Below are 26,510 nucleotides of genomic sequence, written 5' to 3'. Positions count from 1 at the left end.
TATGAGGACATCAGGTCTCTAGTCTAACCATTAAAGCAGCCTAAATCCTGATGTTTGACTAACATAGTCTTAGTGTTTAAGACTAAAATACAATAATATTGTTTTAGATCCGTGGTTACATTCTTCCCCCTCTGGGGAGACTGTTTTCTTTCTTGACCTTTGTCCTTGGCTAATGCAGGCTTCCTATGTGCCACGACTTGTATATGGGAAGTCTATCTATACTCTGAGCAATTATTCTGTAAACCTAAAACTGCCCTAAAAATAAAGTATATTAATGAAAATATTAGTAAGATAAAACAATATAAATATACAAAATATAAATGCAATATACATAATACAGAAATAATATCTATAAATCAAAATAAATCATGGGGAGAGAATAATATGTGGTTAGCAAAGATCTTTTTTTAAATGTCTTCTTTAGATCTCCAACACCATGTCTAGTGCCCAGCTATAGAGCAGAAGGGAAGGAAACCAAAAGGATGTGCCAAGTGGCTACTTCCACTTCTTTTTGAGAGTTTCTTCTATGTTTGAAAACTCAATTTATTAGGTATTCCTCATAGCATTTGAAGACAGTGGGGTTGAACCTTCTGTTAGCAGTCTCAATTTCCTTAAGTGTTTCCTTCTAGATTTTGCCGAATTTATCATTCCTATCACCTCCTAGGCCTCAAAACTCCTTCCGGAATCAAAAGATAAAAAATAAATAAAAGAACTCTCAAAGTGGGGCAATGCAATGGTGGCTGAGTGTCAGAATTCTTGCCTGACATGCTGGAGACCAAGGTTTGATTCCCAGAGCCTGCCCATGTCAAAGAAAGAAAAAAAGAACTCTCAAAGTGGCCTTCACACAGACCGCGTTACTATATACAGGCTCATGAGTTTACCACAGTGGATGCCATCATATAGCATTCGGGCTAATTGAATCTTGGGGGTGGGGTGGCAAATATACCTTCAAATAATGGTTTTCTTTTACTAATTTGTGACACTAATACATCTATCAGCAGATACAAACTTTGATTTATGACCCAAACAAATATGCCCAACAGGTAAAAGAAGTAAGCCTTGACCTAAATCTCATATTTGATATAAAAATAATTCAAAATGAATCATGGATTTAAATGTAAAATGTGAAACTAAGGCTTAATGGGAAAAAACACATGGGAGAAAGTCTTCAGGCTCTAAGGCTATGTAAAGAGTTTTTAAACTTGACACCAAAAACATGATCCATAAAGGAAAAGTTGATAAACCACACTCCATCAAAATTAAAATTTGTTCTATGAAGCCCTGTTAAGAGGATGAGAAGACAAGCTACAGGTTGGGAGAAAATATTTGCAAACCTTGTATATAAAATAGACAAAAAGGGTACATGGGTAGTTCAGTGGTTAGAATGCCTGTCTTTCATGTGGGAGACACCGGTTTGATTACCGGACCATGCACCCCCCACCCCCCCCAAAAAAGATAAAGAATTCTCAAAACTCAACAGTAAAAAAACAGGAAAAAGAAAGACATGAACAGATGGCAAATAAACACACAAAAGATGTTTGACATCATTAGCCATTAGGGAAATGGACATTAAAACCACAAGGAGAACTACAAACAGATCAGAGCAGCTAAAATAAAAAATAAGGACAACACCAAAATGCCAAAGGCACGGTAGAGAAACCGGACTGCTCATACGCTGTTGGTGGGAATATTAACAGTTTCTTGGAAAAATAAATATGCAACTACCACTCAACTCAGCAATGTACTCTTGGGCATTTATCTCAAGAGAAATGAAAACTGATGTTCACACGAACACCTGGACCCTTATTTCACAGCAGCTTTATTCATAAAAGCCCCAAATGGGAAACCATCCAAATGTGCTTCAAGGAGTGAATACAAACTGGTATGTCCATAGGAAGGAACACTGCTCAGCAATCAAAAGGAGCTGTTCCATACAACAACCTGGATGAATCGCCAACCAATTCTGCCAAGCAATAAAAGCCAGTTCCAAAAGATAACATGCTATGATTCCATAACCATAACATTCTAGAAATAACAAAATTATAGAAATGGAGAACAGACTGACAATTGACAACGGTTAGGGGTAAGAGGGGATGGTGGTGAAGGAAAGAGATGGAAGTGGCTATCAAAGGGCAGGAGGGACCCTGTGGTGATGGAAATGTTCTGTATCTTCACTATCTCTTATTAACATCAACATCCTGGTTGTGAACTTATCCTCTAGTTTTGTTAACATTGGGGGAAACTGCGTGAAGGGCAAAATGGATTCTCTAATTTCTTAGAGATGCATGTGACTCTACAATTATTTCAAGTTCAATTTTTAAAAAGGATTAATGACCATCCCTCCATCTTCTGCTATTTGGGCTTTCTCTTTTACATCTATTCTGGACATTCAGCCTCTCATCTTTCATAATTCTTTTTTCCTCACAAAAGCATTATGAATTAATCATTAATTGGGAGGGGGTGAATTTTGCACGTGGGTCAGACATGAACTTTTGGGGGCCAGTGGATGGGCTGCAGTGGGTTGAACTGTGGCCCCCAAAAAGATATGCCCATGCGCTAACTCCCAGAAACTCAAAATGTAACCTATTTGGAATAAAGGTCTTTGCAGATACAATTAAGGTGAGGAGCTCAAGATGAAGACCACCCACAATTAGGGTGAGTCCTAAAACCAATGACAAGTGGCGCATGGGTGGCTCAGTGGTAGAGTGCTCGCCTGTTGTGCGGGAGACCTGGGTTCGATTCCCGGCCCATGCATCCAAAAAAATAAATAGATAAACCAATGACAAGCGTCTTTTTAAGAGACATAAAAAGGGAAAAAGGGGGAAAGCCATGAGAAGACAGAGCTGCTAGGGGTTGTAGTATTGATATACCTAAGAGCCAAGGAATGGCAACGATTGTAGAACCACCAGAAGGTAGGAGAGAGGCATGGAACAGATTTTCCCTCAGAGCCTCCTACAGGAACCAACCCTGACATTATCTGGATTTCAGACTTCTGGCCTCCAGAACTGTAAGAGCATAAATTTCTGTTGTTTTAAGTTATCACTTTTGTGGTGATCTGTTAGAACAACCCTAGGAAATTAATACAGCTGGCATTTTTAATGGGTGGGTTCAAAAATTTTTTTTTTGATCACAGAGAATGGGATCACTTTCTTCAACTTCTATTTATGCATACTCCTACATACACATTTTTCTCCTTCCAAAGGACATATACCATAAATACATATCATTTCATTTTATATGTTTTCCTGCAGTATTTTTCCTGTTTTGTTTGCTTGTTTGCTCTAATAGTAAACTGCTGCTAACAGGTACATAGCTGCGTCCACTTCATCAAATATCCTGGTGAAATGACCACACCTGCTAAGCAGACTCAACCATTTTTAGAGGCTTCAATTGTGTTTAAAAATAAAACTACATTCCTGGCCCATGCACCCAAAAAATAAAAATTTAAAAAATAAATAAATAAAACTATACTGAGCATTGGATTTAATCTACTCTTTCCTTGGTGACTGAGAAGCTGCTGCCTTAGGTTCTTGAAAATTCATAGCAGTTATTAGGCTGCAGCTATGTCAAAGTGTGATGTAACAGAGCTTTTTAATTTTGTTACAAATGTCCAATAAACCTCTTGACAAGACGGATGGAAAACAAAATCAAGGTGAACAGAAACAATCAAGATGGATAAAAACTACCTACATAACAAAAAGGTTAAATATGGGTCCTTTGGAATCAGGCTGGGAGAACAAGACCTAGCTTGACTCCTGACTCTTCCATATCTGAGATACATCTCAGGCAATTCAACCTCTTAATAACAGTGGTCTCTTCCTTGTAAACTGTGGATTATAATCATCATTCCACAGGGGTGCTGTATGTTTTAATGGGGCAACATGTTTAAGACAGTACCTAGCACAGAATAGATGTTCAATAAAAATGATTCTTCTAAGACCCCCTAAAGTTTCATTCAGACCAATCTTCTGTGAACAGTCCATTGGAAGGTTTTTCTTATGACTCACTTGGAAAAGTCATGATTCATGGCCATTCTTTTTTTTTTTTTCACTACTAACTGTACCAAACTACATCACATCACTGAACCATACTACGCAGTGAAAATAGCACACCAGTGATTGTATCTTTTGTTCCAGGAAAGAATTAGCACCCACTCCCTCATATTAAATGTTCCTGCTACAGCCACTTGAGAAAATACCTGGGCAGGTGACAGTACCTCTTAAAGCAAGAACCCTCTCCTCTAATGCCACTTCTACCAAGCAACCGCCATGCCATTTGGCACCTGGCTAGGACTTCTCCATTAAACAACTGCGGTGGGGAGAAAAGGAAATTTTACGCAAAATAAGATCTTTCTACATATAATCAAGTCAGAAAGCATTTCCTCAAGAAGCAGACGGGGGCCCAGGAAACTGCATTTTAAACAATGGACTTTGGTGATGCTTAAGCACTGGAGAATTGAAAACCACTGCTGAAGAATGCAGAAAGTAACAAAGATTTTATACTGCCCCCCCCCCACACACACACACTCCTATCGTTTTCTTTTTTCTAATAAAGATACTAGAGAGAAGCAAACAGGAAAAACTGAAAGGAGACATGCTCCGAGAATGGAATGCATGAAAATGGAGGTTATAGAGGAATGGCAGTTATCGGTAAAGATAAGGTCTACAGTAGAGGAAATCACACAGAAATTGCCAACAATTAAAGGCAGGAGTGGAGCGATTTGGGGAAGAGAGACACAAGGCAGGAGCTAAAATCATGGGAGGTTGAGGTACTATAGAGAGCAACACAGAGGGGCAGCATTTGATCTGAAATGTGAAGCAGGAGATTTTAGGCAGGGAGGGAGAATTATTTTTTTTCTCCTTATAAATAGTGATGCATAAAATAACTGTAAAACAATGTACAGATAAGTAAAACAAAGAAACATTTAGTTAGGTCCTATTCCCAGAGATAAATGCGTTGGAAATTTGGCAAACATTTCCCCATTCATCTTTCTATGCATATATGGTAGCTTGTTTCCAAGGTGGCTGTCATCACTGTTCCTTCCATTTCCCCACTGAGATGGGGTCTGTTCAATCACATCGCTGACTTATTTTAAGATGTTAATAAATTTTCCTTTTTTTTTGTCCTCTCAGAACTCTATGATTTTTTCCACGCTCGATTGTTAAATTTAAATCTTGGTACTCTGAAACCCAAGATGAAATTCTACGTGTATTTTTGTGTGTGGTCCTCACCCTGTTTTGTTTTGGTTTTTGTTTTCAATCTATTTTTTACTTCTTACCATTTACTGTGTCCTTCATAGATATCTCATTTTTCTTATCTTTTACAAGGTAGTTCAAAAGTTAGCTTGTTTCCCCATATCCTAAAGGATATCTTACTTTATGGCCTGTTTAATTTGTCTTTTTTTTAAGTGAGGATAAACATCTTTTATATGCTTAGAAGAGACTGTTTTTCTTTTTCTGAAATCAGTCAGTGATATCCTTTCCCTACTTCTCTGTTGAGTATTGGTCTTCTATTCCTTACTGATTTACAAAAGAAAACAAGCCCTTTCGCTTATGTGTCACAAATATTCTTTCCAGTTAACTGTTTTTTTACTTTAAAATGATGCTTCCTGAGGAAAATGTCTTATAAACTAGTTAATAACCTCCTAATGCTGTTGTATCACTTATATTTAGGAAGGACTTCCTACAGAGATTTTTAATAATTCCCCCTATGTTTTCTACTTACTTTCATGCCTTCTTTCCCCTATGGTCCTCTTTCTTTGCCTCAAATTCCCAAGATCGCAACCAGATCAGAGGAGGACCACAAGAGGGCACCAATCCAGCAGCTCTCTGAGCCCTGAAATGACAGACCAGGCACCCGGGGAGAACTGAAAGGAAATGAGATCTAAGGAGTGGGTGGTAAGAAACTTCCTGTGCACATACAAAAAGCTTCAAAAAACTTGCAGCTGTGTCTCTCTCGAATTCATCAGGAAAGAGAGACAGGATCCGCTTTCAACCTTCTGGTCTGCAGCTGCACACACCCTAAGGGATGATCAGGCTTCGTGGTATTAATTTTATTTTTATTTTATTATTATTATTTTTTTTACATGGGCAGGCACCGGGAATCGAACCCGGGTCCTCGGGCAGGCAAGCATTCTCACCTGCTGAGCCACCGTGGCCCACCCCGTGGTACTAATTTTAAGAGCAGAACCCAGCAAGTTTGGAGCATGTCATAGAGGAAGGCCATTTTTAAAGCTATTTTTCTTTAAAGCACAGGCTCATTTTCCACCCCATGCAAGCGATGATCTGTTAAGAGTGTAAAACCATGTTTCTGCATACCTTGACTAAAAAATAAGAATCAACAACAAAGAGAAATGGGGAATTTCAGCCCAAACAGGTCTTCAACCAAATAATAACAGTAACAACTATACACACACACACACATATATATATATAATTTGGAGACAGGAAATCATGAAACCCATCAAATACCATGGGTTTCTAATTCCATCTCGATAATCCCTTTTTCTTTCCCTATCTCACATGAAAAGGTGCTAGCAGATTTCTATGAAACAGTACACAGAAGGTCCCTTCAATACAGCTTCCTGCAATGTGCAGTTTGCCCATACCGGAGTGAAGGCTTGAATCTCTTTTTTCTGCATCTTTCAAGCAGAACCCTTCTTGCCAGAGACTGTGGCTCAATAACTCTTGAGTGAGGAGTACAGCTGAACATCTCCTTCCATACTTTATTAAAAGTGTCTACTTATGTTATTGCTTCCCTCTCCACCACTAAATCCCATAATCTCAAGGGCAGGAATTCTCTATTATCTATCTTTGTATACCTAGCCCAGTGCCAAGCCCTCAAATAAAAGTGTACTGAACCTAAGTGATACTTCTCAGGTCGATGCCTTCCAGGTTCAGACTGTTTCAAGTAGCAACTGAAATCAAGATCCTTGGGGGAAAGAGACCTTGTCATATAACCCTCTGCATGTCAGTTATAGAACTCAATTCACTCATTAATAAATACTTTAAAGAATCAATAGCTTGCATTACTAATCACCGATTTCAAGCCAGGCTCTTAAGAGTTACTTCCTGGTATATGTTCAAAGCATAGCATATTCTCCATATCCCTGAGTTAACTTCCTCTTCTAGTAAGACTTGAAAGAATGCTCCCTGATGGTACACCTCTGCTCCCTACTCCTTTTCTTTCTGTCCCTATTCCCCATACAGGCCTACTACTCCGTTTCCAGGAGCCTTTCGGTGCACTAAAAACTTAACAAAGCCAGGTTAGTGAAGGAGAATTAGGTCTTTCTGCAAAGTGAGCAGTGGGCAATTACGCTTGGTCTCACTTCCTTATAGAATCAAGGAGCCTGGAGTGAGTTCTATCACTCTTGATGGAGGGAGACTGGTTAACTGAGTGTTGTCCTTAAGTCATTACGGCTGTGGTTAACCTGGTGAAGCACCAATCTTCCCTCTCCCCCAACCAAGCTCTGTCATCAAGGAACTTGGCTACATCATTTCAGATCCCCCTTTACTGTGTTTTCATGGCATATACTTTGAAGAGCTTCCTACTGAAATGGAACGGACTGCCTGTCAGTGGCTCTTTTTTTTTGTGAGAGTAAAGAGAACAAGTATAATACAGATGATATTCCCAAGTAAAATATTAAGAAGGCTGAGTAAGAAAGAACACCAGTTGTCCCAAAGGATAAAAAGGGAGAAAAAAAGGCAAGAGCAAAAGAGGACACTGAGAATGACAGTTTTTCTACTGCAGCTCTCGCATTCGCCAGTTCTACTGGGGGACCCACACAACACTATCTCCCCAGCAATGCACACGTGCTGGCTAAACCTGGGACACAGATGTCCTGGGAAACAACTCACAGCACTGCCAACATAAAGCACCAAAAATTTTGCCCACCAGTTTGGCAAGTGTATGAAAAATGTTCATCCTTTTAACCAATTATTCCACTTCTAGGAGTCTGTCCTAAGGAAATAAATAAAGAGGAGCATAGCATGTACTTCTGAGTATTTTTTCCACCATTGCAAAAAAAGTTGAAAACAATTTACATAAGTCAACAACTTGGTGAAGGAAGGAGAAATTAAATAAACCTTGGTACATCGCACATACAAGGTAACGTTATACAATTACCAGAAGTCATGTTTGCAAAGAATATTTTGTAATATGGGAAAATGCTCAGGAAACATTAAATGAGAAAAGCAAGAACACAAAACTATACATACTATCCCAACTTTGTCCAAAAACAAAAGTTCCATAGACTCCTATATATAAAGAAATTTAGACAAATGTCAGCGTTAACAATGGTTATATCCGGGTGACAGAAGTATGAATCATTTTGTTTTCTTCTCTATACCACTCTAATTATTTAATATATACCTGATAATAAGGATTCGACAGTAACAGGTACAATTCTAAACACTACACACACGAGATGGCCATTCATTCCTGAAATATCAAATCAGTCTTACTTATGGTCCTTAAAAATAGCTGCTAAAAGGAAAGCTGTGCATTCTAGTAATGTTTAAAATCCATTATCATTAAGACAAGTTAAGACTAAGTAAGACTAAGTCTGACTACTACAAAAGCCAAAGAAGGTGCAAACAGGTGGCAAATCCAGGACTCTGAAATACGGAGTCACAAACCTGGTTGTTGGAAAATAAGGCAGAAACTATTAAGAAAAAGATGGCTGCCATATATAATAAATAATAAAGTACTGATGATGAATATATGATATCATATATTCTTTCTATTTAAACTTTCAAAGCCATCATCACAAACCAGCAATTAGGGTCACTAGATGATCTCTATGACTCTACTACTAACATTCCACATGTTTTAAATACTCCAAACAATCTTATTCAGGCTCTACTGTACTAAGGGCAAATCCAAAATTAATTTTAAGCATGCATCTGGTTCCAACAACGACTCTCCCTAACTCACAGAAGGCCCTGGCTTGAAAAGAATGTTCCTTTTTTTCTGAATACCCTGCAGGCAGTCCCCAACTTGCAAACACATTGCTATCCAAAAGTTCCCTGGCTATGCAAAACTGGGAACACATTATCCTCTAAGAAATGAGTGAGGATGAGGTTCCCAGGATAGCTTCCAATGCCAATTTTACCCAGACTGCGAAGAAATGTTTTGAAAAGAGAAAACAATGCTCCTGAAATTTTAAATTGTAAGCAAAAGAACACCAGTGTAATTGAGTAAATGCTGGTGCTTAAGGATATAGAAATGCCTGTTTCTGAACCTTTTTTCTTCATGCCATTCACAGAAAACAGCTCAGGTGCCTTGTTCTCCAACATACAACCTGCCCACCCCCTCCAATTCTCTATTCTAACCCTCTCTGCCCTACTAATTTTCTGTGCCCCCAGAGATGAGTCCTCATGTGCATAAATTCCTAACGGTCAACTACAAAGCAGATCTATAGCACACCTGGGCCCCTAGGACTGGGACAATAGTGCTCCCTGTTGTCCAGAAAAACACTGGGACAACAGAAGGACATCTTCTGTTCATTTTTCTCTGTTCCAACAGGCTCACACATAATCGCGTTTCCCAGGGTCTCGATCTGGGTGGGGACAGCTGAGACTCAGACAGTAAAAGGGATCTCTAAGTAGCCACCCACCATCCAAAACCCTGATTTAAATAGAGCTTTGCTTTTTCTACAACACATGCAAGAGTAACAAGTTTCTCTTCCAGATTTCAAAAACTGTACAAGGGGGAATAAAAGGGAAGGAGCTAACATTTGTTGAGTGCTTCTGCATGGGGCACTTTTTTATTCCCACTTCAAGAGAGCATTAATGGTTTAAGTGTCTGATCAAGGTCACTCAGCAAGGACATATGACCCAAAAGCTGAAACCAGACCCCACCAGGCTGGCTGAAAAATCAGCGGAGGCAGATTCACTGCCATCAGACGGAAGACACCTGGTCTGTGCTTTTAAGGAAGTTAAACAAGCTAACATAAGACCACAGTGGTTTCATTCACTAACTGCTCCTTAAGTAAACAAAGGTGTGCTCAGAAGACTTTTCAATAATTTCTCTCTAAAACTGAGTATCTCCAATGTTGATATTTAAAAGGGGCTGCCTGAAACACTGTTAACTTGAGGTTCCAGGCAGTTACCTCGATTTGCTAGGAACTCATATGTTAAGACTGGCCGGTGACAAGCTGGATGGACTTCATTCAGTCCTCTGGATGTTTTCTGATCATGGATGCAGCACTGCCAGAGCCGGGTGCCTTAGGAAAGGCAACTTCACAGCAAGAAGAGACTCTCCAGAGGGCAGGTGAAGGGATTCCCTTCAGAGATTTAACATGACCTCATTCAAAAGAGATGGGAAAACAGAGACTAAGACCATGAACGTGAGCAAAGATGAGGGCAAACTGTGGCTTCAATGTGCTCAGCCAAGTACTTAGTAAAGATTTCTACAGGGGTGATAAGAGAACTAAGGATTTTCCTCAATAAGCAAGGAATCACTAAAGGGAAAAAAATGAGGTGGGTCTCCATCAGAACTCTTTTTATCTCCCAAGGACTACCCAATAACTGTCAGTTTAATGAAAATGATAATGTATTGAAATTATGCAAATGGTATCATGAAATTGAAATCTATTTCCCTAGAGGTAGATTGCCCAGAGAGAAGAGGAAAAAAGATCTGAGTCACACAGATCTGTATTTGAATTCAGATGTGGACACTTAGCTATGTGGCCTTGAACAAGGTGGGTAACTTCCTTCAGCATCAGTCCTTCACCTCTAAGAGGGACAGGTGGGGGTACCTACCTTACAGATGCCTAATTAGTATTTACTACTGTTAAAATACAAATTGACAAGTTTCTTTCTTTCTCTCCACCCCCACCCAAACCCGTTTCAAGCACCTACTTATGACTGGTAAAATATTAGGCATTTGAGGCAAATTATGCAGGCAGGTACAGTCTTTACATTCTTGGGTTTATCATCACAGCCTCAAGGATATGAACAGAAATAAGGAACAAGGGAGTAAACAATTGAGTATTAGTATTAGATAAGTTTAGAATTTAATTTGCATAAATGTCATGCATAATTGCAAAGAGGTGAGCTAGAGTCCTATGGTCATAGTTTCCTAGTATCAACAGTGGAAAGCAGCAAGGGAAAAAAGGCAATTCAAAACGGTGGTGGTATGTGACCTGAGAAACATTCCTGAAGGAGGAGGGAGGCAAACATGGATAAAAAGAAACAATTGGGAAGTTGATGATGAAGGGGAAGCAGAGATATGTGGTCAACACTGCCTGAAAACAGACAGTAGGACAGAGCAGGAACATGTCAAACCTGACCTGCATGCAGTGCAACAGAAATCAACTAGGGCAATGCAGGGAGTTAAGGCAGGGGCAGGGTGTGGATCAAAGTCCAGGCATTCTGTGGGAGAGGAAATGTCTGTAACAGTTGCAGCAAAAGATGACGGTGATTTGAACCTGTTTGGAAGCTGTGAGTAATGAACACTGAGGTCCTGGCCCCAAGTAGCAACTCCAAGAGGAAGGACTGGTCACCCACAGGAAGACTGGAGGATGAGCAGAGGACACTGCAGTGGAACGGGGTGGGGGGGGGACTATGGGCAAGACAGAGGGCAGGAGTGTTCAAGAAAAGGCATGAAGCCTCTACCTGGATTGAAGTTGGGAAGCAACTTTCATTTCTAATCCAACTGATCTTGTTGAAGGGGTACTACTGAGATACAAATGCAGGGGAAGGTTCGGGGACACGTTCACAGATGGCAGAATGACACTTCACTGAGAGCTGGAATATACTAACAAGGAGAGTCAGAAGGAGACCACATCAGAGGTCTAACTTAAATTAACCAATTCAGACAGCCACCAAAAATGAGGGTAGAGTGGCAAACGGAGTCTTCAACACAGGAGGAAGAGAATGGCTCTGGATTAGAGGGGCTTCTTCTCTAGAAACCCAAAAAATTCAGGGGTAGCATTAGCAACCAGCACCAAACTCCACTCTCAGGTTGCCAACAGCCTCCTCAGCAAGGGAAGGTGGGAGGATGGTTCCCACTCAGATCCAAGTTCAAAGTACACATGGAAAACGTGGCCTTGTTATGTAGATTTAACGACAGCACTCAAATCCCTGTGTAATAAATGTTGCAATGCAGTGAACTGTCTTATCTGTTTCATTCCTCGATACACAAGGTTATTAAACATGTTGTAGTAACATAAACCAATTCTGGCAGAGGACCCATCCCACAGAGGATTTATCCAACAGATGCCAGTCCAAAGAATCTTATTCATAGTTTACCCAGCCCTTTCAAAACTCGTGTTGCTACCAAAACAATCCCTGCTGGCCTCAGAATGATGAACATATAAAACAGCTTTGAACCCAGCTGGAATGCCTGGCTAGTCCCACACAGCCTTGCCTTGTGGTCCTCAGCCCAGCCATCGTGAACCTCTTCTTGGAAATGAGAAATAAATGGAAGGGCAAGTTCCTATGGTGTAGGTGCCAAAGACGCTGAAACTTTACCTCTTCCAACTGGGCCTCTCTTGGGCTGAGATATGAGTCCCGGGCAGGGAGTGTACTCAAGGGCCACTTTTAAACTCCACAGAATGGGATATGACTTGTGTGCTGCTGGCTCAGCTGATTCTGGGACATGTCCAGACATTCTGCTGTAAGACCTAATATAACCTTCCTGAACTTGACCACTCTCTCCACAGACAAGTTCCCAGGCCTATCAGAGCAGCTGGCTGCTTGCTTGTTCATCTGTCAGCAAATCATGCTAATGTAGGCAAAGCTGCCAAGGAATCAGATTGGGAGCCACAGGCACCGTGGCACCCAGGGATGTACTAACAGCTCCACCTACACATGCTGTAGGCACAGAGCACAGAAAGACACACCTGTGAATCGCTTCCATCCTTTTATTAATTGAGCAACCCTGGGGAGGTTACTTAAACTCCTGAGCCGCCACTCTCTCCCTATAATTTTATAAGAAGTAAACGAATGGGCTATCAAATCTCTGCACCGTGCACAGTGACTAGAACACTTTTAAACACTGAGTGCTACCTTACACCCTTAATTCATGAGTTTTTATAATAAATAACCTGAATGCAACAAACTTATCTCCAGCCATACTACCCGCCATGCTCACTCTCTACCTTCTCGGAGTGCTAATTCTAGATCCCAAGTTCTTCAAAATCCCTTTACCATTTTTTCAATCCCTCCAACAGATGAGACACAAGGACATTTCTCCTAGAACACAGATCAAGTCTGGTGAGAGCATCTAACCCTTTCGCGTGTGAGGGCTGACAAAATAAGACAAAAAAAAAAAAAGCTAAGAGGGGTAAAAAGGGGAAAGAAAGCACAGGAGGGGTGAGAGAATAACAGTCAGATGAAGCTGGAGCAGCAGGTGAGGGACACGGCATACAGTGGTTATGGGACATCAATCAGCTGCCTCAGCTGGGCACAGAGAGCTGTCAGGCTGGCCACAAACTGCCCTTCCTGTCTCCCTCCTGCCATGAACCAGGCAAGAGCACACACCTCTGTCTGAGCCCTCACACGTCCACATTTCTGCAGAATGCTCTGTCTGGAATGCTACCCTGTACACGCTCCCATCCCTTTTCTAGGTTAGCAAACTCCTGCTCATCCTTCGAATTCAAGCTCAGTCATCACCTCCTCTGGTCTGCCTCCTCCAACTCCCCACTCAAGGCAGTCATATTTCCCATATGGGTATTCCCATACACTCCATCATCATGGCACTTATTCAATTACACCGTCATCGATTCTATCAGTCACCTGTTTTCTTCTCTTGCTTCACTCATCTTTCTATGCCAAGTACTAAGGATACAGCAAGCACTCAATATTGCTGAACAAATTAATAACTGAGGTAGTACACACTACCACAGGCTGTCTACTGCTGCACGGACCTTGATCAGCCTAGAAGAAACGAGGATTCAGAGAGACAGATGCAAGTACTGGTTATGCCACTTACCAGCTATATGATGCCATTTATTAGTTATATTAGCTGAGGGAAGACACTTCTTTCTGAGCCTTAGTTTTACCATCCATTAAAGGGTGTGGGAGGGAATAATACCATCTACCATACAAGATTGTTGTTGACTTCAGTAACACCTGAGTTAACACATAAGTTTATACTGTTAGCACTTTCTCAAACCCCTCAAATGAATGAAGCCACATGCACACGTACAACTGCCTTGTGAGTCTTACCTGTCTCTACACTCTACCAGAAGGTAAAAAGAAAAATCCCAAGGGCTACGACGGTTGTTATTTAATGCATAACCTGCATTTGCAGGCTCTGAATACTTGTCCCAATTGAAATCTGCAGCTGCCAAGAGAGATATTTGCCTCTGGAAGTGTTTTCCAATTAATTTATCTATGAAAGCTTTCTGGCTTCACTAAATAAACTCAAAGCTGCAGTGTTAGGAAGATTGGTCACCTCCTAACAGATTCAACACAAGCTGTTTGGCATAATCATTCTGTAGCAATTCCTAAAACTTCAGTTACTGAAAGCATTCTAAGCACCCTAAGAGATTACCATTATTCCCTGGCCAGTTGCAGGATAAACATATGCAGGAATGTCAATTAAGAAGTTCAGACCTTGAACTAATAAGGGTGGAGTGGTTAAAAAAGTAAAAGATTTTTTTTTAATCAAATTACCAGTTGCTTAGAGAGAAATTTAAAATAAAAAGACAACAAGCAAGCAAAATTCACTTAACACCTGAATTGTATATCACCTGTTCTAGAGGACACAGACATTTTATTAAGGTAAAGTTGTTTATAGTTTCACATTTTTATTTTCACAAGTATGTCGGGCAGATTCCCTTCCCTTTAGAAACAATCAAGAATCACGGAGGTTGCGGGTCTGGGCTCTGGGCTGGGCGCACGAAGAGCTGGAGGTTGGTGTGCGGTCGCTGCGGTGGTTTTACCCGCGTGCCCAGCGGACTCGGCCCCGGCGTCGGGGGCGCCAGCCGTGGCCGTGCTCGGATTACCGAGGACCCTCCGCCTGCCGCGGCCTGAAGGGGGTCGCGCCTGTGCAGGCCGAGGATCTGGGTGAACGCGGCCCCGGTAGGGGAAAGAAGGTATAGAAAATTCAGGATCGAGGAATGGATCTGGTGTAGCATCTTTTGAGAGAGCTTTTTGCATATCCAATTTAAACCTTCTCTCAGAAGTGTATGATCTAATTAAGAAGACAACCAAGGGTCATCTGAAATTGTGATTGGCTGGCTCTCTAATAATCCAGGGACAAATTTAGAGATTACAACTCAAGCATAAATTTTCCTAAAACCACTACAAAGATGTTTGATAGCAAGGTTTGGGCTGAGTATGTTGTGGAATGGGCTGCAAAGGACCCACAGGGCTTCCTGCCGCAGTGATTCTGGCCCTTACTCCACTGTTCCTAGCAAGTGCTGTACTGTCCTGGAAATTGGCCAAGATGAATGAGGCCAGGGAAAAGGAGCAGAAGCAGCAGAAACGTCAAGAAAATATTGCAAAAGCCAAACGACTAAAAAGGGATTGAAGAAAATGAACAGGCTCTGAAACCAGAGAAAAATCATTTGGAAATTTCTGCAGCTCTGGAAGGACTCACTAAGGTTTCTTCTTTGGATTTTATGACAGTATTAGAGAGTATTATATAGTCTGACCATATGGAAGAATCATGTTAGTTTTGACTTCAGTACTGACTTTTAGGCTTGTATAGCAGTATGTTGGTATCTGTGACAGTTATTGGGGTAAATTAGCATTTATTATGCTACAAAACCTTAATAACTGATTTAGTCATTTGACATTTTGTAGCCTATCTACAAAATGAACAAAACTATCATTTTTATGGAGGAAAAAAATGACTTTAGATTATGAACGCTATTAAAATAATAGGTTAAATTGGGGTCCTATTCTGGACAAAAAAGCTGAAAGTCAGAATTGTCCCCTCTGATGAATATGTTTGGGCTTAAAATAGTCACAATATATTAAGCACATATTTGTCATTAGTGCTTATTTCTTGGAATATAACCTTCTCTAATTTTCTAAGAGCAAAATGTTAATCATTTATGTATCTTCTGTATAATTTATTTGATTTTTAGCCTTCATACTGGTGGTATAATCATCAGACATTCTGCATTTTTAAACCTAATTTTATAAAGCATTCTCGTCTTGACCAGTAAAATACCACCTGCTGGATATAATAATTTTTATATTTACAGGCATAGCCATTTTCTTACAGATGATTTTTGGAGCAGAATGAAATTATAATTTAAAGCTTGCAGCACAAATGCCAAGCGTTGTAGTTCCTTGGAACCTTTTTATTTGCTTGTGCTAAGTATGTAAAATAGTTAAAATTCTTATCAGTAATTCCTTGTTATATAGATACCACTTTCGTTTTTTTACTCCATTTTTTTTGTTTAACTTGTGGTAGTTATGTCCTATACTTTTTCATCACTTTAAAGTAAAAATTAAAATTTCAAGTGTCTTTTAAGAAACTCTTAAGATGAATAGTTACATCATATTTCATAAGTAGTAAGAAAAGCGTCGAAAGATTTTGTTGGATATAGCAGCTGGGCTGAAAACATAAATTATGTCAAAATGAGAATGTTACATTTAGAAGTAAAGAGCTACAGAGTATTTCTCAGTAAGTAGTATAATAGAAATTACTATTAAATATGACTGGTAAATGTGTGGCCCAAGAATTTTTTTCATGGTCAGTCTTTAATAGCTTATTAATGTTTTTCCCACTTTTATGAGTTTTTTTTTAGTAACAAAATAGTTAACATTAACTCTAATTCAAAAATGAAACTAGATATTGAAATAAATTTGATATTTTTGAAAAAGAGGAAAAAAAAGAATCACGGAGGTTAGGCAACTTGCACCAGGGCACAAAGAGGCTGAGACAGATTCAGAGAATTCTAACTTCTCTATTCTGCGAGTCTTCCCAGTGCTCCAAGCCACCCCAAACAGAGTCCCAAGTCTCCACCTAACCCAGCTGACTCTGCCATACTGATGCTACACAGGTTCTCTCTCCCATCCGCACTTCTGGATCCTCCATAATCTGCACCTACATGGTTCCTACCGGTCTGAGGCACAGCGATTTCCAGCAGGTCGCCCAAAGGAAAATTCAAACAGCACATACTCTACTGATCTACACGTGTTCAGACATCACCGCAAAACCTAGAATGTGCAATTCCAGCTGAGAGAGGACACATGGGTCCTGGTAGACAGGACAGAAGCAGCTTGCAAGAGAAAATGCAAAAATTGGAAGTGACTGAATTTAGATGCAAAGGCAGTTTTACTTCCAACCACAGTGGATTCTCTGCCTATCGAAATATGACAAACTGCCTTAAGCTGTTCTAAAACACGATGGCAAGGAAAACAGAATCTATTCCTACAGGTGTCTTATTGTGGGACATCTTCAACGCAAAATAAATGGAAATTCACACAGGGCCTAGGAATAGGTGTATATGGAATGAATACATAGAGCTTGGCCCTCATGTTGAAAGCATGACAGGTTACAGCTAACCCTCACATATTAAGGACTCATACTTTTGGAGAGATGTCCCGAAGAGCACTCCTTGGACCCTGCCAATTCCTGTCATTCCAGAGATAAAGGTCCACTTCAGTTATTTTTCAAGTATCCATCCCTCCAGGAGAAGACGGTATAAAACAGAGAGGGGAAAAAAACATAGGCTGGCAGATATTCGGCACTACTTACTGTTTAAAGCTGATAAAGTGACAATGGCATTTCGCCTGCCCCATCCCATGAGCTAATTTACAGACACTGCCCCTTCTATATTCAGTGCCCACATGTGCAAAGAGCCTAGCGAACTATCAGTTCCACTTTCACAAAGAAACGTTTTCAAACCCAGGAAGTTTTTAAATCTTCAATTATGTTCACCCAAAGCAGGGTTCAGTAAGTCTTGGTATCTGTAAGAAAAACAGAAGTATAAAGGAAAAGAGTTTGAGGCTGGATGAAAGAACATAAGGGAAGAAGTTATCGACTAGAAAAGACATGGTGAGCGAAGAGCTAAGTGGAGAGGGTAGGTGAGCTCCTTCAGCGGGAAGCAATGAGATAAAAAAAAACAAACAAAAATCAGGACATAAGCAAAGGAAAATCAAATACAAATTTTTTTTTTTAATCTAAAGAGATTCAAATGAGTTTTAAAAATTGTAGAAAGGAGGCTGAGTTAGCAACCTCTTGGGGGAAGGGAGCACAGTTCATGAAAAGGCCGCACATGAGTTTGGGTTGGTTACAAGGCTATCTGGTAGTTCTCTGCAATATTTGAGCAGCAGTCAAATCCTACAGGTAAACAAGAGACACCGAAGTCTGCTTTCACTGGAATGAAAGTTAATATGCATGAAGCAGACACCATTTGTTCTCCATCCCTCCCTGCGGTGGCACCGCTAAATAACAGACAGATATCCAGTAACAGGAGCTAACACAGCAGGCAGGAGTGGTCAGAAGGCAGAGTCTGTGTGGGATCACGCAGACATTCTCATTCCCCCTGCCACTATCCAGCCCCGCGAGCCCCACAAGGTGCCTGAGTGAAGCCAGTCCAGAGTCCCCTGCCAGGTGCTACCTGATTACGCCCACCCTCTCTGTCCCTCGGGAACTCTCCGTAGGTATTCTGCTGCTCAGAACTGAACCCCAAAATCAAGGGAGATGTGAATAGCACTTCAACTTTCAGACTGACTGCACAGCTCTGGGAGAGAAGGCTGGGAAATTTCTGCACGCAAAAATGTAAAGCTGCCAAGAAAGACAATTTGGAAGATGAGATCTTTACATTCGAGTAACTAAATACAGCTGGCCCCACTACTGGACGTTTCAATAGCCCTGAGCATTTTCCAGAGCCTTATACCAGGGACAACTGAAGAGCTTCCAAGAAGTAACTCACTTGTCTCCAGTTGTGAAAGACTCAAGAAGGGAGACACCACTAGGCATGTGGAGAGAAGAATGCACACACTCTACCCTACCATCAGTACACAAACCCAGTAATACTAGGACCTCCAAACAAGCACTTGCAATTATTTTCACTGGTAATTAGCTCCAAAGGACAGGAACAAGTGGAGAAGAAAAGAAACAGTATCTAGGAGATGACTTCTGACTAAGGGATGACACACAGGAAGGCAGTCATGGAGGTAAGGCGAGAGCAATTTAATTCTGATATCTGACATTCCTTTTTGGATAAAGATAATTTCTGTAAATATTTGGTTAGAGAAGGGGAGGAGGATGAAAGAGAACCCACTGAATATAGCAGGCAGACTTACTCTTTGGCCTTCTTTTAACAAAATAAGTATTTGATTTATTTGGCATGTCTTATTAATTTCTTATGAAGCAAAAAAATAAAAAAACCCATAAATATGCCAGACAAATTAAGGATGGAAAATGCAATAGGGACACATCGTTCTTTTATTTGTCAAATCCAGGAGGACATTAAAATCACAGAGACAATCTTGCTTCCTGCCTTTGACTGGGTCCAGGAGAGACACAAGGTCTGTAGGGCCAGGTCTTCCCAGCTCTTCCTGGCACCTCCTGGCACTGGCCTGGAAGCCTGCCAGCAGTATCCAGTTGCAAAGGTCTGTTCTCTGTGCCCCATATGGACTTGGGAAACTGCTGGAAGATGGCTGCGTGGTCCCGATGAAGACACAGCATTCAGGCCCTGATATTCATATAACAAATCACTCACAAGAAAAAAGGGCAACTTGAAAGAAAAGAAACCAGAGCCCAGGGCTAGGAGATAGGTTTGGGAACAAGAATCTTGAAGACCAAGACCTCCCTTTGATATATGGAAGGTGCTGGACCATTCACTAATCACATACAGAATCCCAGGGATTTCCAGACAGCTGTGGTAACACTTTCCATGCCATTCGTCTCCCACCCAGTTTGTCCACATACCCATCCATTCTTTTTCCTTCCTACCCACATAATAAGCACAATGAGATAACCGGCTTCCCCATTTCCCAAGCCTATGAGAAAGGCCCCACTGGGACAGATGACATACTCAAAGGAAGGTAACAGGATCTGATGGAGCTAATATATGGGCCCCCTGACCTATGAGCCTTTACAAGATTACAAGCAGGCCCGAGAGGTCTGCCTTTTAGTAAGACAAAAGCCACAGCAGCAGCTTCACCAGCATGATTTTTATTCTCCCGTGACCACTCACCAGTTGACAGGAGGGCCCATCAGAATGTTTAAATTACACTGGACCACAGCAGGTGTCTGGGCCAGGTTAAGGTCACCATACTATGTTCAAAAAGAAACCAATAAAATGGGAAGATAAGAACCCATGTGCTACTAAGAGACAAAAAGACAAGCCATTGAAGAGAAACCGTCATTACAAAACCATCTTTGCACCCCTCTCTCACTCCTTCTGCCTCAAAGAATGAGGCAGAAAAAAACAGGGGAAAGGTGGTGCGAGGGTAGTACTGTGGGAGAATTCCCACCTGCCATGAGGGAGAACCTTCCCAACACATGCACTTCCCAAAAATCAAGCAAACAAACAAATAAAAATTCAACAAATGTTGCTGCAGTAACAATATATTCACATGGAAAAAGAATGAAATGTGACCCCTGCCATACAGCATACAAAAAACAAACAAAAAACAGGGGGAAGAGAATCTTGTACTTGCTTTTCAAAGATTCAGACTATGTGATCGGAAAGAGACTTTAAAGGCTATTCTATCCCAATCCCCTCACTTTACATGTAAGAAAAGGTCTTTTCACTACAGCATATTACTTCTGGGTCACTCCAGCCAAACCTCCTATCTGTTAATCCAGTCCAAATCTGAGTAATGGGTGCTCCAAATGTACCTACTTCACAGAAGTACCTACCTTACCAAGTTACAGAGGCTTATGACTCAGCAAAACCTGGTAAGGTCAGGATGGAAAATGGGAGGAGTTATGCGACACAGAGAAGAGTAAAGGAAGAAAAAAAGACTTTAAGAAAACCCACTGCTATTCATTCCAAGAGACAAGCTATCCTTATCTAAAATTAGCTGTTCTAGTTTTTACAGGTGCTCCAGAGAACTCTGCTACCCCAAAAATCCAAAGAGGGGAAAGAACTCTGTTTTAAGCAGAAATTTCAGGTTTCGCTATCAGTGCTGGATATTATCATTTAATATAAAACTATAATTAGTACTCAACCACTGGCCACTTCAGTTTGAAAGGATATATGTACCCTAGAAAAGCCATGTTTTAATCCTAATCCCATTTTGTAAAGGCAGCCATTTCTTCTAATCCCTATTCAGCATTATATGTTTGAAATTTTAATTAGATTATCTCCCTGGAGATGTGACTCAATCAAGTGTTGTTGTTAAACTGGATTATGTGGAGATCCGTCTCTACCCATTCTAGGTGGGTCTTGATTATTTTACTGGAATCCTATAAAAGAAGAAGCATTTTGGAGAAACAGGACATTCGGAGAGGGTAGAACGACATAGCAGAAAGTCTACCAGCCAGCGACCTTTGGAGATGAATAAGGAAAATGCCTCCCAGGAAGCTTCAGGAAACAGAAAGCCAGGAGAGAAAGCTAGCAGATGATGTCATATTCACCCTGTGCCTTCCCAGATGAGAGAGAAACCCTGTGTTTGCCATGTGCCTTTCCACTTGAGAGAAAAACCCTGAACTTCATTGGCCTTCTTGAACAAAGGTATCTTTCCCTGGATGCCTTAGATTGGACATTTCTATAGACTTGTTTTAATTGGGACATTTTCTCAGCCTTGGAACTGCAAACTAGCAATTTATTATATTCCCCCTTTAAAAAGACATTCCATTTCTGGTATATTGCATTCCAGCAGCTAGCAAACAAGAACAGAAGTAAAGGCTTCCTTATCTCTCCACCTCCCCAGCCCCTTGGCCCTGCCCTGCCTCCATTTCCCTCTAGACTTCAGAGGCTTGCCAGAATCACTTCACAACTATTACATTAACTGCAGCCTCTGTGATTAGAAGCTCTGACTTGGTTCTAGATTTCCCCCACCAGTCTCAGATCCAGAACCCACACTTTGCCTTGTACTATAAACAAAGACCATGTTTGGCTACCAGTTCAGATTCTCAGAGCAGAAGCACTCCACTAGCCTCTAATCAAATCCAATGGTAAACACTTGAGATCCACAGAACCACAATTTCCATTTTTTCCTTCCCCTGAAGACTGTGAGTAAACTGTACTAAGTAAAATAAATCAACATGAACATTCCAACTCTGAGAATCTGCCTCAATTCTTTTTTTAAGCACACGTTCAGAAAATCTGTCTCAACTTCTCTACTATATTCTCACTTATTTTTGGGAATCACATCAATTTGCCATTTTCCACATTGGGCTCATTTTGAAAGTAATTTTGGGAAAGTAATTAAAGTTTTCTATCCACAAATGACATCAGCCTATGAGGATAAAGACAAGAAGAGCAGCTAGCATAAAAGCTGACAACCAACAGCCATCCATTGCTATTCCAATCTCCCCACGGGATAAATAAAGCCCAATGTTTCTTCTACAAGTTAACTTTTACCAATTCTTTCTAAGATTCCAATTGCTTGTACAAACCAATGGGGCAAAAACTGAAAAACACAAGGAGAAAAATGAGAAGACCAAAAATAAGATCTCTAAATAAGAAATTAGCAACCGTGCAACAACTTTTAACTTTACTCTTAATTAAAGACAAATCAACATCATCCCATTCATTTTTTCAACTCGGATCAGCAAGCAATTAAAATGTTCACTAACACCCATTGTTGACAAGGATGCACTCATGCATTATAGGTGGGAATAGAAATTGGAATAAACTTTCTGGAGTCCATTCATTGGGACTAAGCAATTTCACTGCTAAGCCTGCCATGATACATGTACAAGCACATATTAAAATTGGGGTAGTTTTCTATCCAGAAAGATACATAAGACACTCAATAGGTTACCAAGGTGAGGGAAGGATTTCATCCCATATTTATAATACTTGAACTTACCATGTACACATATTTCTCCTTATTTAAGAATGAATGACTAAAACATAAAGCATAAATAAGAGGTTCTAGAAAAATGTGTTAGACCTAACAAAAGCAGTATTTCAGCTCCCTCAAAAAACATTTCTGAGAGAACAGTAAATGAACAAAAAGGATAAAAATTCATAAGGATAGCTAAACAGAGGAAATAGCAGATAAGAGATGGGAACAGAATTCTGAAAAGATGAAAAGCAGATGGGACAGCATTAACTGACTTGGATTTCTGCGTTTTCCACATTTTATTAAGTGTACTAGAAGGCTAGAAGAAGTGGACCAACCTGTGCTGCAGAATCGCTAAAGGCTCAGGCCCCAGGTCTCCCTGAAGGGTGGGTAGAACAGGGAGACCAGCACACACGTACGTTTGTAGTGAAATGCATACGGATGTGTACAAAGTTTCACAAAACAATACCGTCCTTCACTTCCCATGATATGCTCTCGTATTTTCTATTTTAGTTTATACCATTTTTAAATATCAGTTATTGTATCTGGTTAAATTGACTTCACAACCTAGTGTGAAAATCACACAAACCTTACTTAAGGGTCACACTTTATATCCAAATAATCATTTCACTGGCGACCCACTGGAGTGGGCTAGTCGTTGTCTCACACTGGTGCCTATTCTCCCCAGCAAAATGTGCAAAGTTAAAATTAAGAGCTACATACAGTTTCACTGGAGTCCTTTGCAGGGACACCAGGCACTCCTAGAGTGACACAACGCTAACAGTAAGGGGCTTATATCCAAGTCTACCCCAGTGGGTACCTGGCAGCCAGGCTTATTATCCACCCCATAACCGAAGACAGAAGTAATTAAAGGATAACCTAAGAACAGTGACTGCCCAGGAGAAGGAACTCCTCAGGCCAAACATTGGGAGGTTGCAAGTGGCCCAGCCACTGCAAGAACCTGCCCACACTGAGCTTCCACTCACTTCAGAACCTCATGCTTAAATAGGAAAGGATGGGCAGGAAAAACCTCTATCTATAGAAATCACAAGGTCAGAGACCAAAACAAAGAGAATAAAGGATCTCTAAAGAAACCAAGGCCTATTTTAATCTCCACTTTACAGATAAGAAAACCAAGGCACAGCAAATAATGCTGCCAATGGTCATTGCACTAGAAAGTGGCAGAGCCAAGACAATACTAACTTGTCTTTTTAAACCATAATTTTTTTAAAATTTTTACCAAAGCAAAAATTTACAATTTAAACTTCTAATCACACTTGTACATACAAAACTACCAGAAGCAGCACTTGGAAATAAAATATGACCAGTCAAGTAAGAGTGAGAGCTACTTCCACTGTAAATGATGAGGCTAAGAATGTGACATGAGCAGGCATGGCATTGCTGTTATTAGCTAAGGGGGGCTGTTTAATCTTAACAGGTGTCCTCTGTATTCTGACCACATATGACCACCCAATTAGGGAGAACAATATACTGAAATGAAGTCCAAACTGTCCTCTTAGGAGGCTTCTTCATATCCACATTATTTTCCAGGACCAGGAAAAAAAAAACACTTCAAATTTCTAAATCAAGGGTAGGAACAGCAGCTCCCAAGATCCTTGTTGCCAAGGAAACCAAGACTATGCTAACACCTAAATCAAAGTGGGCTATTTGCTGTCTCACACTGGTGCCTGTTCTCCCAAGCAAAATGTGCATACTTAAAATTAATAGCTATATACAGTTTCAAGAGATGGAGGGCCCCTCTGAAGCCCATCCATGGACCCCAGGCTAATTTAAGAACCCTTGCCCTAAAGGGGTACTCTCTGCTCCCTAGCAGGAAACAGAAGAGACAAGACTTTAACCACCTCCCAGATGCTTAAAAAATAAAAAGGCAGTCTTCTCTCATTGACACAGTTATAAAGGGTAGGAACAGCAGAATGCTCAAAACTCTCTAGATACACCTTAAGCATTCAGGCAGAAAATAAAAAAGCATTTGTAAAGTCCCCTTGGGGGAATGGACAGAAAGAAGGAAATATTAAACTTTCCCATCTGGGGAATTTCTGATATTCTCACAAGCAGAGGAGACAACCAATTCAAAAGCCCTCGACCTTGGTGTTCACCTCTGTGATGGTTTGAAATTATCATGTACCCCAGTAAGCCATGTTTTAATCCTTATCCAATCTTGTGGGATCAGTCGTTTCTTTTAATCCTGAATCTACAATGTAGGTTGGAATCTCTGATTAGATTATTTCCCGGAGATGTGGCGTGCCCAAATGCGGATATCAAATTTGATTGGATGGAGATTGTGACTCCAGCTGTTCCAGGTGGGTCTTGATTAGCTTACTGGAATCCTTTAAAAGAAGAAACATTTTGGAGAAATGGCAGAGCTTAGAAAAACAACAGAAACAAGAGAAAGGACAGAAGCCTCAGAACTGAGAAACTACAGAGCAGAGATGACACAGATGCTGACACGTGGAGAACAGAGACATGCATGTTTGGAGATGCTTGGAGCCCAGCAGACATTGCCATGAGATGTTAAGCAAGCCAGAACGTGGAGAGAGCCAAGGGAAGTCAAGAGATGAAAGCCAAACCTGGAGAAGTAAAGTAAAGAACCTCCACAGGACAGAGGCTGAAAGCAACAACAGAGCCGAAGAGCAAGGGACTAGCAGATGCCAGCTATTCAACTACCCAGCTGAGGTGTCCTGACCCGTCAGCCTTTCCTGAGTGAAGGTAATCTCTTGTGGGTGCCTTAATTTGGACACTTTCACTTCTTTAGAACTGTAAACTTGTTAACAAATTCCCCTTTTTAAAAGCCATTCCAGTTTGGTATATCACATTTCGGAAGCTAGCATACTAACACAACCCCTGTGAAACTTATACTGCAAAGGAGAAGCTAAACCTTCTTATGATTATGCCTAAGAGTCACCCCCAGAGGCCCTCTATTGTTGCTTAGATATGGCCTCTCTCTCTAAGCCAACTTGACAGGTGAACTCAGTGCCCTCCTTGCTACATGGGACATGACTCCCAGGGATGTAAATATCCCTGGCAACGTGGGACAGAACTCCTGTCAGACAGGACTGGGCATCATGGGATTGAGAAAGTCTTCTCGATCAAATGGGGTAAGAGAGAAATGAGACTAAACAAAGTTTAAGTGGCTGAGAGATTTCAAACAGTGTTGAGAGATTATCCTGGAGGTTATTCTTATGCTTATATAGATATTTTTTTTTAGTTTATGGTGTATTGGACTGATTGGAAGGAAGTATCTGAAACTGTTGAGCTGTGTGTGCTCCAGTAGCCTTGATTATTGAAGATGATTGTATAACTATATATAGCTTTTACAATGTAACTGTGACTGTGAAAACTTTGCGTCTGATGCTCCTTTTATCTGCAATATCGACAGATGAGTAAAAAAATAAAGATAGGGGGTGCAAGGGTAGTTCACTAGTAGAATTCCCACCTGCCACGTGAGAGACCCAGGTTCGATTCCTGGTCCATGCACTTCCCCAAAAAACAAACAAACAAGCAAAACAAACAAAAATTCCACAAATGGTGCTGCAATAATGGGACACTCACATGGAAAAATAGTGAAATGTGACCTGCCATATAGCATACAAAAAATAAATAAATAGAGAT

At 40.7% G+C, this 26,510-nt stretch overlaps 1 protein-coding gene, 1 non-coding gene and 1 pseudogene across 6 annotated transcripts in view; 2 read left to right on the top strand and 1 right to left on the bottom strand.

Annotated features, from left to right (window-relative positions):
• The window catches only part of UCK2 (uridine-cytidine kinase 2), a 149,032-nt gene that overhangs the window by 105,494 nt on the left and 17,028 nt on the right, over nucleotides 1-26,510 (bottom strand). The gene's annotated exons all lie outside the window — the stretch shown is intronic.
• Nucleotides 2,684-2,754, top strand: TRNAN-GUU (transfer RNA asparagine (anticodon GUU)). Its single transcript has one exon. It is a non-coding gene; the product is annotated as a tRNA-Asn (tRNA).
• Nucleotides 15,263-15,483, top strand: LOC143680294 (small integral membrane protein 15-like; annotated as a pseudogene).

The sequence above is a fragment of the Tamandua tetradactyla genome, chromosome 4 (genome assembly GCF_023851605.1).
Source record: "Tamandua tetradactyla isolate mTamTet1 chromosome 4, mTamTet1.pri, whole genome shotgun sequence".
NCBI lineage: Eukaryota > Metazoa > Chordata > Mammalia > Pilosa > Myrmecophagidae > Tamandua > Tamandua tetradactyla.
This window is presented reverse-complemented; position numbering and strand designations above follow the sequence as displayed.